This window comes from Perna viridis, chromosome 14 (assembly GCF_037379345.1).
Source record: "Perna viridis isolate PV_CMFRI_1.1 ecotype Kerala chromosome 14, ASM3737934v1, whole genome shotgun sequence".
Lineage (NCBI taxonomy): Eukaryota > Metazoa > Mollusca > Bivalvia > Mytilida > Mytilidae > Perna > Perna viridis.
In genome coordinates, this window is record NC_142458.1 from 28,456,565 (window position 1) to 28,475,115 (window position 18,551).

The following is an 18,551-nucleotide window of genomic DNA, read 5'->3' on the forward strand; positions in this document are numbered from 1 at the left end:
AGATTAGTTGAGACTTACTGCATTTTTTTAAATGTAAGTACAAAATTAGCATATTATTAGCTTAAGTTAGCACAAAAAGGGGCCCGTTTCAGATTTACAAAATCTTAGTAATGATACTAACTTCCGTTAGTATAAATTATGTTATGCCTAAACATTTATTACTAGTTTCCGTTTGTTATTTCGTAAATACATTTTTAGATTTATGAACTTTGACATTCCAATAAAATTAAATAGTTGAATTTTAGTCACCATAATGTTGAAGTGGTTAAACAAATTGGATAATGCATTCCTAGCTTATTATTCAGAAATGTTTTGCCTTTACTTGCTTACAAGATAAGATATAATTTTCATAAATCATATAAAGTAAACCGTCATACAAATGTATCCTTTGTCAAAATGATATTTTAAGGGTTTAAAATTTATTTGACATGTGATTTATTGGAATGATTGTGCAAAATATTTATGTGTAGTTTGGTTTTATTTTGTACATGTTTATTATAGACATAACGGCAAGAGTGTGCCACATCACGTGACGGTCTAAATGTTCCTGTATACAATTTATAAGTAAAAAGAACATATTTTACTGCGTCAGGTTTTTTTTAAAGACAGTACTTGTTTGTTAATATATCATTTTAATATGCTTGAAGAGTTGATTTTTCATTTGTCATTATTGTAATGAAAAAGAGAACTTAATAATAAGCTTATAATACATTTCGTTCGGTAAGTCACTATCTATCATATATTATAATTCCATTTACATCTGTTGTATTTCTTCCCATGAAAGATATGCCGGAAATATCCCAGGTTAAAAAAAAGTAACAAAAGTCTTTTAATTGAAAAAAATAAGATAAGCCTCCATAACATTTGTTTTAATTGTACATACATCTTGTTGAACATTCATTTTCATACACAGAAATAGTTCTCGTTTTCATTTTACAATTTTCATCCCTTTAAGTACTACTAAAACTACGCATTATGGGAGAATGCAAACGTGACGAATCATAAACAAAATCATCTGGTATACATGGAATTTAGTCTTAACTTTACTTCTCAGGGAAGTAATCAATAGATGACAAAGCAAATCATTTGGTGCCCAATTGTAACAAACAACAAAAACTAGAAAATTTCATCTGCAAGTCACCATAAAAATAATTACCGGCAAAGTCAAAAAATTTGTATGCATACTTGTACATATCAGTACTTATATTGACATATTAAAACATAAAATTAAGAAGACTTTCAATTTTTCACTAAAATACAATACTACAAATACATATTTTAGATAATGAAAAACGCACAATAGATTTAGATTCAAAATATATCTTTAAAGCTTTTACAATTATTACAACTCAGATTGTACAACTTTGATATTCAATTATCTATACAATTAATCGCTCAGGGCGAAGGTAAAACATATTCTCCATACTCTCACTACTTCTTCTGAAATACACTTCATTAAAAATATCTATCAAGAATACGCTCTTCATCGAAATGAAATAGATCCAATCTCCAGATACATGAACAATTACGATTAAACATATAATTGAAACATAAATCATTAAATAACATCACAAACAGATAATACACGTCCACGTCATACAAATATCGCTTACATTTTCCCAACAACGTCAACGTAACTATTATACAACGTCACTGACAAATTGCGAGAAATAAAGTATCAATAAAACGTTACACAGACCAAACAATCCGTATCAGGGGAAAATAAATGGAAGTTGGAAACCACCGCCATAGTCCCATTTTTTTTAAATACATTACGTCATACAAAGAATAAAAAGCGGCAATGAAAGTTTTGCCGGATTTTAATATAGCAAAAACAAATATGTACAGTTTTAGAGTTTCTTGTGGAGCTTTAGTTACACGATGTAGTAAATTAAATGTACCTGATTGATTTAAGAGCACTTTTGAAAAGTTTGATAATTTAAATATTCAAAACCATAGCTTATGTTGCTACAAGATTGAAGTCATCACTACAGAAGTTTTATGGTCGTCATCATGAACTCGTGGATCGTTATGGTGTATCCATCAGCACCATTGACTACTGATTTATTCAACGGTTCATAGTTTTCCTTTCCTCGTTTGTTTACCCAGGACTTGACTTTTTATGAGCAACTCGGCGGGTATTTCTAGAAAAGCAGAGGACGCTTACCCTACCGGTGCACCTGGTCCATGCTCCTAGTTTTTAGTGGAGTCCGAGTTGCTCATTTACTTTTGTTACTTTGTATGTATGATTTTAGTTACTTTATGTTCTTTGTTGTGTATGTCTGTTTTCCATGTCTGGTCTTTGTCCCTGGAATACATTCTTTTGATTACCGCTATAACCTTGGTTCCCTTGATTACTCTTTCTTAAAATGATTAAAATATATTTATTCGTTACAAACAGTTGCAAAGTTCCAATGACATATAAGCGTTGAACTTTGACTTTATAACTATTAACGTATCATACTAACGTAAAACATTTATTTTTACTCATCCTTATTCAAATGGCATTGGTATATCTCACCACGTGCATGAACACGTAGAAAAAATATTGTATATATCGAATGCCATACAATTTATGGGCTGAGAATTATATGCCCTTTTTAAAATGTTACCTTTTAATCGCTGAATATTACTTACTACTATATCATGCTTATATTAACTCTTAAACATTTAAAATAAGAGTAGTTCCACTTAAAATGGTATTAGTATAATTCTGGAGTTGTTGTCAAAGTAAAATATCTAAATGTGCTTTTATATATCAACATCTTATTATAAACAATACTTTAGCTTGATGATCATTACTGGAATCAAGCCATACGTAACGACGGCTAATTTGTGTTCTCCCAGACCTTACGAAATTTGTAAAATGTAATTTTGTATAACGTTGTTTAGAAATCGAAAAAAAAAATCTTTTCCTATTTAATTGTGCTTATTGTATAATTCATTTTTACATACAAGACAATGTATGTGTGAGATTTAATCTTGGACTGAATATGTGATCTACATTGAAAATGGAAATATCCTTTTAATTCAGAGATAGAAACATAGTTTGATTTTTTAGAAAGGATAACGCGTGAACCAATATACGTTTGTTCTAAAATGGAATATAATTTACGTTGGTAAATCGTAGATATGTTTAAACTATGATTTAAGTTCTCCAGAACTTTGTTGCTGTCTTCCATCGGACATTGCTTGGCATCTTTTTATATTTATATTTATATTTTAACACACTTGGATAGTTATTTTTCAATTTGTCTTATCATTATAAAAACAAAATATTGGACTTCACTATAACCTCATGATAAATGTTGTTTAATTATTTTCGAAAATAGTATTCGTAACTGATTAATTATCATAAACGTACATGGTTTGTACTGAATGATATCAATGCTGCAAAACACATAAATCAGTACTAAATGTTCAAGCGCAATATTTTTAAACCCACCAAACATAGTGTGAAGGAAATACTGTTCATTATAAACACAATAGTAAGCTTAAAAGAATGCTGGTGCATAATATACTTGTCAAAACACAGAAGTATTTTCGTGTATGAGTCGTTGGTTAGAACAATACATGTACATACCAATCATACAGAGGGTTAACAAGCTTGAACACCAATTACCATGATGGGAGACATAAGGAACGTTCCCACCGTTAGAATTTGACAGAAGAATAGTACCACCGCTTGATTACCTTGAAATCTGTTAATTTATGTAAATATTCAAAATTTTCTTTAAAAATAAAATTGGAAATGTTGCTGCTTCTTTATATGACATTGTGTTCACTGGAAGGTCACCTATAATGGCTAGGCTAAACGATGATACAGAATAAACTCATTATACGTAGTTCTTTATACTAAATATAGCTTTTAATCAAAACTAAATTCTTTATATGGCAAAGTCAGTGCTTGAAATATGACTCTGAAGATTTTCAAATAAACTTGTAATCATAGATGCAAGTTTGCAAACACATTACAAAAAAAAAAAACAGTGTGAAATGCTAAAAGTGTAAGGTGAAAATCAGTACACTTTAGAAAACAGCAATGTTTGTCAAAAGTCTAACTGGATGAAATTTTATACAATTAAATCTTGATAAACTTCTCCGTCAATGCTAACGACAGATCACATGTTTATGAAAAGCATATGCTTATCATATGATAATCATGTGATTATCATATGTAAAGCAAATTATATGATTATCATATGGTACACATTTGCCCGTGTATCCGGAATGTACAAAAACCTTATACCTGATCGTTTCAGAAAATATTCAAGCACCTACAGAAATGAATGTACATTTTAAAAAGTAATAGATATATGCGAAATAAAAGGAACAAATTATATTTGTAAGTACGTTATTTAATTGAATATTCTAACATTGTAAGGCAATGCCATTTGTTTTCATATTTTTATTGCCGTCTTAACTTTATTGTTCTCTTTCAATTAGCAGTACTTATTCTTGTGGACTACTAAATGCATTTCGCTAGTCGTTACCCAAATAACAAATTATCCACAATGTCTAACGAGTAACATTGCGTTCTAACTGGTTGAATTGTTTATCATGTTGGGTAGTATTTGCTTCTATTTCAATTTTTCTCTAGAAGCATGTCAAAAAGCTAAATATATGCACAGCCAATTTGTCCTTATTTGCGTTCTACCTAGCCATGAAGACGTACAAACGTCTTTCAAATCCCCAAGATCTCTCTAATAATTTGTGCATGTGCATTATAAAGTAAGTCTACCACATCATTCATTCCAAAGCGATGAGCGTAATATGCAGCTGAATTACCAAGCGCATCTTTTTCCATAATACAAGCACCATTCTCTATAAGAAATAATACAAAGGCGTAAGTATCCTTTTCATTACATAATGCTTGACATGCTGTTATCAAAAGTGTTGAACCGTTCACATCACGCACATTAACTTTCAGCTTTGCGTTATCTTTTAGAATTTCCTTACATCTGTCAAAGTCTCCTTGAAAAGTGGCATTAAACATTGTTTCAATAATTCTAGACTTTTCATACTGAAGTTGACCTGTCTTCATTGTCCTTATCCAAGTTCTGATTTTCAAAAAGTGTTTCATCTTGCTATGCCAATACGGGTTCCCAAGTAATAGCTTCAATATAGGTTTGTTCCATTTTATAGGCAATATTGGTCAACCACACACGACAAAATCGTCAAGGGTGACATTCTACTTAACATTTTGTTGAAATTTGTTTTAAATGTTATCACCTCTGGTTGAGTAATATCGTGTGATCGCTGGAAATGGTTAAGATCAAGGGTTATAGCAGGATTGTAAATTCTCATATGACTCCATGTGTGAAGAATTTGAAGAGACAGAAAAACAATATAATCCTTTTGTAAACACCACGTGCGTCAAAGGGACAAATGCCAAACTGTAGTAATTTGTATTGGTTTTTGTTTAAAATTCCACATGCCGATAGGACACTTTATATTATTATACTGTAAGTAATCGAAACTAATTATTTAAGTATTCCAGACATCGACATGCTTTACACGTGTCATAAGGAAACACCGTTCATCAGCAGCATTACAACCAAAGCCAAAACAAAAAAAAACTTACTCAAAGATACTTAAAACATGAAGGATAGAGACAGCAAGCACAATCAAGCATCGACAAGAACCAAACCTTGGGTTATTCAAAACCCTGTCTAAACCAGACACATATAAGTCTCTTTTATGGATTCAGTTTCGACTGTTTTCTAAGTTTTACGTATACAGTGTGATACGGGTAATTAAAGATTAAATGCTTACCTCCCTTTTCGTGTTGATGACATATAGAGATGACAAACAAGTCTAGAATTGAATCGAACATTTTGAAGACAGTAACTTCTATTTGTATGATATTTAGTTAAAGGTTGACAATATAACGACAAAAACATTCATATGTAGGAAAAATGTATGTCAGTCATTTTAAGGTTTGGAATACCATAAATTGGGCAATGTTTTCTTATCTTTTCATGTGTTTGTGTGTGTCTCTCAGAACATGTTTATTCTACCAAAGAATAAGTACAGCGATCAGGATGAAATAAATAATAAGAAAAACTTAGATTTCTAAGAAAGAAAATACAGACACAAAAATATGTTTGATACCATCAAGAAGCTCAGGTTCGAAGCTTTTGGATGAGTGTATGGTTCATACTTTTTATTTCAAGATATTAGACAAAAAGTATGAAAAAGTAGTTCCCCCTCGCCTATAATTTACCACTGAAAATTTCTCGAATTTGGAGATCTCCATTGAACAGAATAGACCAGCAATCCATTAAAGACTTTTTGGAAGCATGCAAAATATCACAGCCTGGATTTAATGGAACAAAGTCCTACTTGTTTGTTCAATTACAACAGCAGCGGTTGAACTTGTAATTGATGTTAAATGAATGACACCCCCTCTGGTTCAGGCGATGTTAGTATATCGTATATATGAAAGCTATTGACCATTATTTTCAAAGGAGACATGACACAGACAAATATCATTTTATGAACGTATATGTTTATAAAACTATGGTATGTTTAAATACGAGTGTAACAAACGGTTTCACACAGGCACAAAATGAAGTTGGAATGATTTATTTATGTTTTCACCATGACCTGATTGATATGCATAAATGAAACCGGATGTAACGCTCAATTACCATTATGAAAATGCTACGTTATTGTTTCTCAATCTCCGTTTGAGTACAATGAAAATGTATACATGTGCTTGAGAAAAACCAATATCTCTTCGAAAATAGCTTTTATATAAGATACAGAGTTGTCCACTGATTTGTATAATCGTGTTTAGAAAGTACGAAGAGTACAGTTTTTCTTGTTTTCTTTCAGTTTTTTGTTTTCGTTATGCATACCACATTCTCGCATGGTGAATACACAACTACTTTGCACACTATTTATTGTGTCATGTTCCCTTTAAGGTATTATGATGAGATTATAAATGTCATTTCTGAGGTGCGTATATTTGATACATTCTTTATGGGGCTAATGGTTTTCGTTCACTCAAAATGTTATGCTCGAAATGTATATGATTGAAGACTGGTGTTCCATTTTCATTTAATGACAATTAAGGCGATATATATTTCCACAACTATACAGTAATCGCAAAAGAACATTTATGATAAGGATAAACTAGTAATAAAATTACAATAAATAGTAAAAGAAATCTAACATTTCATTTTAGATGGGGCCTAATGATGAAAATGGAAAATTTCATATTTGCACTTTGCAGTCCTTTTTTTAGTTAAGTTCTTTTTCTGTAGACAAAGTATTTCTTCTGAACTATACATAGTTCATTCAGCAATTGATCAATTTTGAAAACACATAGGATGTTCCTCAAAGCTGATTATATCTTTGCTTTTAGTTTTACTGGCATTTAAAAAATATGTCGTCACACATGGAATGGAATTTCATTATTTTGCATATAGCATGTATAGCTGGGAATGATCGCACCAACAACTCCTCATTACCATCCTCACATAGATCTTTCGTAATCGATTTCTTGGATTTGATTGTATTTATTACTGATACATTGGAATGAGTTTTTTTGATGACTCGCAGTACAAACTCCTCTGTCGACTATAATCTTCTTCGATATAATCACATTTATCAAATACCAAATGCCATACTAATAATTTGTTCATACGTTCTTTCTAGCAAGTCTGTTACATCCATATGTCCCCGTATGTATGCATAGCTAGCAGCAGTGTTACCAAACACATCTTTCGCCATTACAGAGACACCACTTTCAATAAGGAAGGCCGCCAATGAATAGATTGTCTTTTCCTCACACATAGACTGGCTTGCTGTCATCAAAAGTGTTGATCTGTTCTCGTCACGACAGTTGATTTTCAACGTTTTGTTTTCTTTCAGCATTTGTTGACATCTTTCCAAGTCACCGCCTTTGACGGCATCAAATAATACCTGTAAATCGCCTGTATCGTTGTGTCTTTTTGAGTAGAGTTTCCTCATGATCAATGTTTTAATTTTGAGTAAGTGTTTCATCTTGTTAAATGCACTGCCGATGGTCCTTTGTAATGTATTACAATATAATTTGCGGTCGGTTATAAAGACTAGGAATATATATTGCTGTGATAATTAATTTGATGTTAATGTCACTTTTTAATATGTGTTACAACACATATTATCCGTGCGAACGTGATCAAATGCATGGATATTTTATGTCTGAAACTAATTTTTGATTTTTAATGTTTGAACTAATTTTCGTTTCAGTATTACATTTCGCTGAGTCACTAACATAACAGTATTTGCCTGTATTTTTGCAGATCTGAATGATCCTTTGTCGTCATTGCCCAGAAATCATGCGTAAAATTTAACAGTTTGAAATGAGCCATAATCTAAACCTGGCACATCTTGTATCATCTAATAACTTGAAATGTTAGTCGGTTTGATATCTTAACCACTGATATAGCCCAACAAATGTCCTCGAGCTATTGTTCTTGTAAATTAGATATTAAATAACCCCTTTGTAGCTGTCGATTATTTGAATGATACATTGAGATGCATGTGGTTGATACGCTCACAAAGAGAGTGAAATGGTTGTATTATCAGCTAGGTCTTCTTTCCTGACGTCGAGCAATTTATCAATATCCGTTTGTACTTTCACCCTGCTAAATATAGCATCATGAATGGCAAGTTTTTTCTCCGTATACTGTAAATGCTGATCATGGTGGCCGAGTATGTACAATTCCCATTGGCTGGTATGTTTTAACGACAGATGCTTAGTTGCTCACATTGCAGGTAGGTTCACCAAATAAAGAGAATTGTCATTAATCTACAATTTATTACCATTATGCAGAAAATACATGCTATTTTGGCAACAATAAATAAGACAAATTCACATAAACCGTGCACTCTAACAAATCATTATCAAAAGTTTTCATACTCCTTAATTGATACCGATTGGATCCACATGGCACAGGGGAACAACATAACAGACAACGACAAGTGAGGAATTCTCCCTATAGCAATAACTTCCTGTTAAAGCAAGTTATACTGTTGTCAATAATGCACAATGTATAACCTCGGATCACTGTCCGAACCTCGGACCATTATCTGGAACACGATAAATTCATGTTAAGGCAAGTTATACTAACTACAATAATTCACAATAACCTAGGACCTTTGTCCGGAACATCGGAACATATTGTTCGGATTACAAAACTTCCTGTTTAGGCCAGTGTACGTCAAAGAAACATCATCAACAAATTACGAGTTAACGAGTAGTTATGGCAAGTTACAACTATAAAATCAATATTCCTCTTGCATCACTTGTCTCTAAAACACAACCTTAAGCCACATAAAATAAATACCAATCTTACATTCAGTCTGCAACCGTATATTTCTCCACATCAAATCTCAATCCCTTTATTTGACCAGCTATCCCAATTTATTTCACCACTAAATTTCAATCTCCAATTTTTTTATTTGGGCATTTATAACATTTTATTCCACTACTTAATGTCAATCTCTAATCGCCCAAAAACTGACAATCAAACCCCTTATATACTATGTAACACCAATATTATTCTAACTATGCACCAACTATTTCATTATCATATCTTACATAACTGACCAAAATTAAGCACCAATTCAACACCAACTTAGCACCAATTTCCAATAAATCAAAAACTTTGACAACTACTTAAAACATCATCCTACATGGGTAACATGATACTGTAATTCATCACCTTTCCTACAGCAAACTAGTTCAAATCATGATAAAGATAAACCTCTAGATATAAAACTAATGATACAATGACTAAACCAAAATATGACATGCCACTAATTATCATGAAAATTTACACCTCTACAAATGCTTGCGATGTCTGATTTAAATAAAAGTTCGATAAGTTCAGGATATTTGAGTTTTGATTTAATTTGACAGCATTTTAAAATAATTTTTATAATTATTTTGATTTTTATGACTCTCTCGATCTGTCCTACACACGCGTTGTGATGGCTTATTTATTCTTTGTTTCCGGATAACTGACTAGACCGTTTGAAAGGGCGCAAAGTCGTAAATTTGTTATTAACTAGAGTTTTATTGAGCTTTGCGTAGGAGAATATCCCTCTACAATGCTATTATAAACTAAACCAGTCTCTGAAAACATTTGCCAGCTGCGATGATCAAATACAAATTGAATCAAAGTTTTTCAGAAATATACATAGTCCAAACGTCAACAGTATGATGGTTTACATTTATGAAAATGTCATCACTAGTCTTATCGAGAATAATTTAACAGGGCAGACAAAATGAATGGTGTTATCAAAATATATCTCTACGGAAGCATTTCAGGTTTCACCTGTCTAATACTAATATTCACATGTACATCAGGTTTACCTACATATCTGAATTTATCTTAATACATGCATTATACTGGAAGAGAAGATTCGAACAGAAATCGAAAAAAAAAATATAGTTCAAGGACAAAGACTACACAGGGAAAACAGACACAACAAAGAACATTAAATAATAAAAGAAATATTTTCAAAGCAAAAATGCAAATCAGCGATTCAGGATTCCATTAAAACATAGGAGCATGGACCAAGTGCACCAGTAAATAAATGACTGAGTTATACATGTATGACAAAACTCATACTTTTCAAATATCTGTCCCACTAATTTTGTCAACGTTTTGTAATGATTTCCATATATTGTATCACACGATATAAATTTTGAGGTTAAGGAAGGATGAAATAATTGTTCACGATTTGATTTATGTTCTTAAAGCATATATGTATGCTCAATAAATTGGTATCAATATGAATAAGCAATTGTTTATTTTTTCGACACTTAGTCTACTACTGCACGTACATATTTTTACGGCAATGTGTATCAAATCCTTCGTGGGAGTAGAAAATAAAAATGTTAAGAAATTTAGCACAAAAGGTTCAATTTAGAACCGACCTGAATATATTCAATAAATCCATATACTATCACGTGGACAGCAATGTCTTTAATTAACTTTTACCCAAAAGACCGCCAATACAGATATAAGATACGAATTTCACCCGCATCTGTTAAAAATAAAGAATTGCCATTTATTGTCATAACCTCCGAACCAAACATAAAAATGTTCATTTCTGTGGTAAATAGGTACAGTACTATTGTACTTATTTGAGCAAATACAAACGGTTTATATTAACACTGTTTGATACGTAAGCTATGTAAATTAATGGTAATTTACCAAAAAAACACATCCTTACATCTGTATAATTAAACTGCCGATCAGAGATAAATTCTGAAATAAAATATTCCATGCTAAATATTTTGTGAAAACTCTTTCTTGTGACTGATGCTAGCATCTTTTCATTATTGAATTTGTCATGTGAATACCTGATTTAAATTGTAAATAAAAACTGTACGATTTTCTTTTTTCTCTTTTTTTTGGTGTTTTTTTTTTTCGCTTTCTTTTGTCGTTTCTTTATTTATTTATTTTTTTTTTTTGTTCTTTCTAGTTTTATTGCTCGTAGTTTCTGTTACTTTACCTGGGTTTATGTTTTGTGTTTTATTTTGATTTGTTTGTAAAGTTATTAGTGAATGAATTAACCTATACCTGTTTAGTTTTGTACGAGTACATATCTACACCGTTTACATTGAATTATATTTTTCTCTTGATATAGGAAACATTCGTATGCATTTTCTTTACAACATTGATAGGGACATGCCCATACAAAATTCCAATATTGTGTTACTGTTCCTCTATTAGTACTCTATTTCATGTAATAATATCAATATGTTTTGAACGTTTGTGATAACCCACTTTACAAACAACTGAATCATTTTCAGTCCAATATCTTGTTATACATGTATTTCAGTAAATTATTGTGAACAATAACTTGCGGAGGGTATGTGTTGTAGGTATTGGTACGTGGCCGGGCTGTTGGTCAGTCCAAACGGCATTCTATTGTACTCATAGAAACCAAGAGGTCCTACTGTGAAAGCTGTCCGCTCTTTGTGTGCTTCCAGTATCTCGACCTGATGGTACCCTGATTTCATATCCACGCAGCTAAAGAACCTACTGCCTGCAAGACAATCCAACAAGTCTTCTATCCGTGGCAAAGCATAGCTGTCCCGTATTGTCTGGTTATTCAGCTGACGGTAATCAACACAGAGACGCAAAGTATTGTCCTTCTTCTTAGCCAAGACTACATTGGATGCAAAAGGGCTTTTTGATGGTCTGCTGATCTTGGCATCCAAGAGCTGTCGAAGGTGACTGCGTACCTCATCATAGGCTGAAGGTGGTATTCTCCTATATCGTTGCTTGAAGGGTTTCTCATCAATGAGATCTATTCGATGCTTCACGATGTCTGTGTCTCCATAATCGTCGTCAGCTTTGGAAAATATGTCCATATAGGAACGGATAAGTTGATATCATTTCTTCTAGTTGACTATCAGTGTGGTCACTCTTGGTTATCTTCAACAGGTTCATAATCTTTGCAGCTTCTTCCTCAGTCGGTGGTTCAGGTAGGGTCTCTATGGTTATAGGTTGAACCTCTGCAATGATAGATCGTGGTGGAATGCTGCGGGTGCGGGTGGTGACATTCGCTATGTTGATCTTAAGATGTCCATTATGTTGGTGCTTGTATGACAACAAGTTTGGTTCAACATCGAAGTCACTGAAATCTTTCGCCATTCTACAGCAGTGAACCATGGCTAGTGTGGCCTGATATGGGATTTCTTTGTCGACATACCCTGACAAAGTGGCTGTGGAATTTGGAGGTATGATAATATTCGTATTCTCTGCATTCTTTATTATACCAAGGCAGTTGTCATTGCTCTTGAGTTCCTTCTCTCTAAGTACTATGCAGCGAAAGGTCAAATACCAGGGTGTTGTCAATTGGCTGTTCTGCAAAAATTTCTCTCCATAGTCATCTCTTAATGTGCTGATCATCTGGGATAAGATGTTCGTTCCTAAAAGAAGAGGTACATGGCTATTATAAGAACTGTCTGGCACAATCAGCATGATGCATGGGTGCATGTTCTGTTGTCCTGGTATCTGTATGTTGACTTCAGTATATCCCAAGTATGGTAATGGTTGGCCATCAGCACACTCAATGTTCAATAACGTTTCAATACTGTGTAAAGGCAATGATATATTCTGTTGGTAAAATGATTCACTCATGATTGACACGGTGAATCCTGTATCTAGCAATGCAGGTGTGGTTGTATCTAAATGATCTATCTGTATTTCAGTTTCTGTTGGCTTGTCAAAAAGTCCTGGTGGTAATTTGGTTTTGTTGGTTTTGGGAACGGTAGCACTGAACAAGCCTAAGCATGTTCCCCTTGCGTAGACTTGTTGGAGTTTAAATCTTCTTTACCTGGCTCTAGTTTCTTGGCACATCCAATTTTATAATGACCAACTTCACCACATCTCCAACATTTTGGTTCCTCATTGGTATTGTTTGATCTAAGTGTTGGTCCTCCTCTACCTCTGCCTCTACCTCTACCTCTATACCTACCTCTCTGTTGTCCCCTCCAATTAGACTGATATCTTTGTTGCCAAGTTGGTTGTTGTTGCCATGGTTGAGGCTGTTGTTGCCATGTTGGTGGTTGTTGTTGCTGTTGCCATGGTGATGGCTGTTGCTGCCACTGTTGCTCTTGTTGCCATGGTAGTTGCTCCAACTTCTTCTCATATCTTTCCATTCTAGTGGTCATCTGTTGAATCATTCCTTTGATCTCCTTCACATCTGATGATTCTGTCACAGCTTTACTGGTGTGTGGTTTGGTTGTATCATGTGCAGCTCGTTGTAATCTGTCCTTCTCAATCTGTCTTAGGGCTACTCTCAACCCATCGAAATCCTTTATGGTGTCATATTTGTGCCCTGATACATCTTTAAGTGATGGCTTCAATCCAGTCCACAGTTTAGTATGTAACATGGCATCCACATCTGCTCTTCTAACAGTCCTCTCTCTACTGCTTTTCCAACTATTCCCTCCAGCCTGCAACTCCAGCTGGTGACTGATTCGTCTTCCCTTTGAGTAGCCGCATAGAATTCTGCTAGAAGTTCTTCCTTCTCATCAACATTCCCATATATAGAGTCCAGCTTTCGTATTATTTCCTCTACTGGAGTGTCTAAGTCAGGTCGCATGGCGACATATCCTGCCTCTCCTCGGAGTGATCTGGTAACAGCATTTAAGATGACTTCTTTGTCGTATGGCTGTTTCATAAGACGCTTCACCTCATGCTTCCATAGTTCATATGTTGTGTCGCCAGATTGCTTCTCATGACCTGAAAACCATGTGATTCTGGGTGGATGGCTCATCATTACCTTGGTTGGTTTATCATCCTTGATCTTTGGTTTAACATTTGGTGGTTGAGTCATAGATGGCATTGTGGGTGGTAAGACACCTGTTGACTTGAGGTAGTCTAGCATCCATTTAGTCAAGTCATGAGCTGTATCAGCTTTTGGTGTTACTCCCAATTTTTCCATCATTCCTTTAACTTCTTTTGGTATCTCTGTTAATAACCTTCTCATCAGCCTTCCCTTCTGCCATAGTGTACGTAACAATGTCGGAGGGGAGAAAAAAAATTTCTACAATGTACAAACAATAAAACAATACACAAAATTTACAAAATTCAAAATTACACTTACCAAATCTGGATAATCAGCTACAGCCTCCCCTGAAAGATGGGATGGGAAAAAGTTGTGTGAAGCTTTAATGTTCACTAACTCAATAAAGGACACAAAAAAAAAAACTCGAGGTAGATTCACAACTAGTGTGTCTGTGATTCTAAAGTCAGTGACCTATGGGATAAGAGTCAAGTCTATCTGTGTTTAAAGTCTAAACTCACCTTTTAACACAAACTCAAAATCTAAGAATGACACTATCAAATGAAAAGAATAGTCAAAAAGTTCAAAGTGAAAGTAAAATGGTATTAACAAGCAAACGTTCGTAATTATTTGTTCAATCAGAATATTAGTATCATGCACAGTACACTCCATCACGTCATAACTGTTTAAACAAAGTTTAATTAAAGTTTATTTAAATGGCTTAAACTTTATCTAAATTTTTAAAATTTAAAGTTAGATTTAACTTTTAAATTTAACCTACATGTAAATGATAAAAGTTTTTTTTAAAGTTTAATCAAATGTTTTAAACTCTATTTATATTCAAGATTCAAAACATACACACAAAATTATATTCACAGATCACAAGGTAACATCACAACATACAAACAACTAAAAATCAAAATATAATACACTCACATATACACACAAACCATACATATATAAATATAAATACCACAAATAAAGTCTATGTGAATATAAATAATGATTATGGACCCTAAATATTTATGCATGTGTGAAAAATAATAGAAGTCAGACCATATAGGGCCTACCAAAATGTATACACTTATAAGTGATTATACAAAGTACACCTCCAAGTGACAACCTATTTCAAACACAATAAAATGTGTGAAATTCAAAATAAATACAAGTGTTAACTAGTTGTCACTCTATTCTAAACACAATAACACATGTAGTGTTTGTTTACATCTGTCGTGTATGTTATTCTATTTTTAAAATATGTACTTTTGGTTGACCTTGACCTTGTTTACCTATTCGGGATAAAAAAAAATCAAGTATCAACAAAATTCTAGGTATTTGATGAATAAATCAAAAAAAGTCCAGAATTATTTTTTTAAACAATCACAAGTGTCTAAACTATCATTGTTAAACACCAATGACCGGGAAGTAAAGCTGAATAATCAAAATATTATTTAAAAATAATGTTTCTTATTCAAGCCTAAATTTGACCCAAATAAATTTTAGCCAAAATTTACAAACTCGAAAATCAAGGATTTCTATGTCAATTTATAAAAATATTCCATGTAACCAGGTATTCTAGATTATAATAATGTATAATGGATACAATTAAGCATAAATCAACTTACTATTACAATAGAATAACACTAAATTTCACTAGTTAGGATCACACATCCATCGAAATTTCCTCGTAGTTGTCCAACGTCCTGAATATTGACCGGAAGTAACTAAATGACGGATCTGTTTCCGGAAACACCTGGTGCTCCGTACGGATAAAGTATGAGATCTCAAACGGCCGGCACTAAAATCGGAATATTCCTGAATCCTAGGCGTAGTAAAACATCCAAGCGGTGGGCGCCATTGTCACAACCTCTATTTCTAGGGGGTTGATAGAAGTAAACTAATCTCTAGGGTTCTATGCTTTATTGCCAATAAATGTTAATGCCCTATAAAATACAGTTATATTCAATACACAGCACAAGATAAATAATAGCATCTTGCACATAAAGATAACATAAAAATTAACCATGTGAGTGAATGTATATTTTAGTACATTTACATATCATAGGAAAAATGTAACATTTGAGTAAATTTAATTTGCGGCTTCGTCAATCTGCTTGTGAAGCATAAACCAACTAGCTAAATATGTAGTTTGACTCCATTTGACTCCATATTCAAATGTAGCAAATTATAAGAAAATGGTAAATTATCTAATCAAACATATTAAAGAGCAAAACAACAGCATTAGAGTATAAGCGATTTAGTGCATACAATAAGCGTAAAAAAAAAATAGCAAAGCAAATACATAATCAAAGCAAAAACTCAAGAATACAAAACACTTAGCTTACCTCACATATCGTGCAAGAGGCACATTTGTAAATAGTCACAGGAATAGTAAGTCTCCAGTACTACTGTATTGTACCTGAAGTATCAAAAATCACTTATTGTATATATAATTTAAAACAATTACTTTATGACCACAGTGTGTGATCGATTTAAAGACTTACACTTTTACTTTCGAGCGGTCCACTCGAACTGTTAAATGAATCAATCATTAATCGCTATTATTTAAGCGTAGTAAAATAACATTACAGATTTGTGTGTTTAGGTAAATTATTATGAAAGTTACACAATCAATCAATCATTCCTACCGGACTTTCATACGAGGTAAAAATGTTAATTTCAAGACCATTAACATGCACAATTAATCTAGGAATGTTAAAGAAACTAACCTTAGTAATAGTTAAGTTGAAATCAGATGCGTATATAAGTTGAGTTGATAAGAATATAGGTTGCTAGATTCGGAGGAACATAAAAACCAACATGTCCATTCAGATACTTAGGTAAGAGTGTTCAAATGAAAAAGGAATTAACCTGCGACAATTGCCAACCAATAGATTACGAGAAAAGAAGTGCGTACTAATCTAGCATGAAAAAGAATATAGAAGATTACGACTAGATTGCAATACAATCACCAGTTTCCGAAAGCTTGTCTGTCAATCGGTCCAAGTCAAATAGTAAAACTTAATACACATTCATACAAGTCAAATATTTTATTACACAATACATAAAATATTCATATAAAACAACATTGCAGACTATTACATATGGCAAAGTCAGTGCTTGAAATATGACTGTGAAGATTTTCAAATAAACTTGTAATCATAGATGCAAGTTTGCAAACACATTACAAAAAAAACAGTGTGAAATGCTAAAAGTGTAAGGTGAAAATCAGTACACTTTAGAAAACAGCAATGTTTGTCAAAAGTCTAACTGGATGAAATTTTATACAATTAAATCTTGATTAACTTCTCCGTCAATGCTAACGACAGATCACATGTTTATGAAAAGCATATGCTTATCATATGATAATCATGCGATTATCATATGTAAAGCAAATTATATGTTTATCATATGGTACTCGATTTATGTGATAATCATATGATGCAAACGATCTGATTCGCATGTGTGGCACATTTGCCCGTGTATCCGGAATGTACAAAAACCTTATACCTGATCGTTTCAGAAAATATTCAAGCACCTACAGAAATGAATGTACATTTTAAAAAGTAATAGATATATGCGAAATAAAAGGAACAAATTATATTTGTAAGTACTTTATTTAATTGAATATTCTAACATTGTAAGGCAATGCCATTTGTTTTCATATTTTTATTACCGTCTTAACTTTATTGTTCTCTTTCAATTAGCAGTACTTATTCTTGTGGACTACTAAATGCATTTCGCTAGTCGTTACCCAAATAACAAATTATCCACAATGTCTAACGAGTAACATTGCGTTCTAACTGGTTGAATTGTTTATTATGTTGGGTAGTACTTGCTTCTATTTCAATTCTTTCTCTAGGAGCATGTCAAAAAGCTAAATATATGCTCAGCCAATTTGTCCTTATTTGTGTTCTACCTAGCCATGAAGACGTACAAACGTCTTTCAAATCCCCAAGATCTCCCTAATAATTTGTGCATGTGCATTGTAAAGTACCACATCATTCATTCAACAGCGATGAGCGTAATATGCAGCTGAATTACCAAGCGCATCTTTTTCCATAATATAAGCACCATTCTCTATAAGAAATAATACAAAGGAGTAAGTGTCCTTTTTATTACATAATGCTTGACATGCTGTTATCAAAAGTGTTGAACCGTTCACATCACGCACATTAACTTTCAGCTTTGCGTTATCTTTTAGAATTTCCTTACATCTGTCAAAGTCTCCTTGAAAAGTGGCA

At 32.9% G+C, this 18,551-nt stretch overlaps 1 long non-coding RNA gene across 2 annotated transcripts in view; it reads right to left on the reverse strand.

Moving 5' to 3' along the window:
* The window catches only part of LOC148598892 (uncharacterized), a 28,416-nt gene extending 11,689 nt beyond the window's left edge, over positions 1-16,727 (reverse strand). For both annotated transcript variants that reach the window (XR_015918498.1, XR_015918499.1), the window contains exons 1-2: positions 16,653-16,727; positions 15,933-16,250 (exon numbers count right to left, since the gene is read on the reverse strand). This is a non-coding gene — a long non-coding RNA (uncharacterized LOC148598892). The remainder of the gene's footprint in view (positions 1-15,932; positions 16,251-16,652) is intronic.
* Between the last annotated feature and the right edge of the window lie 1,824 nt (positions 16,728-18,551).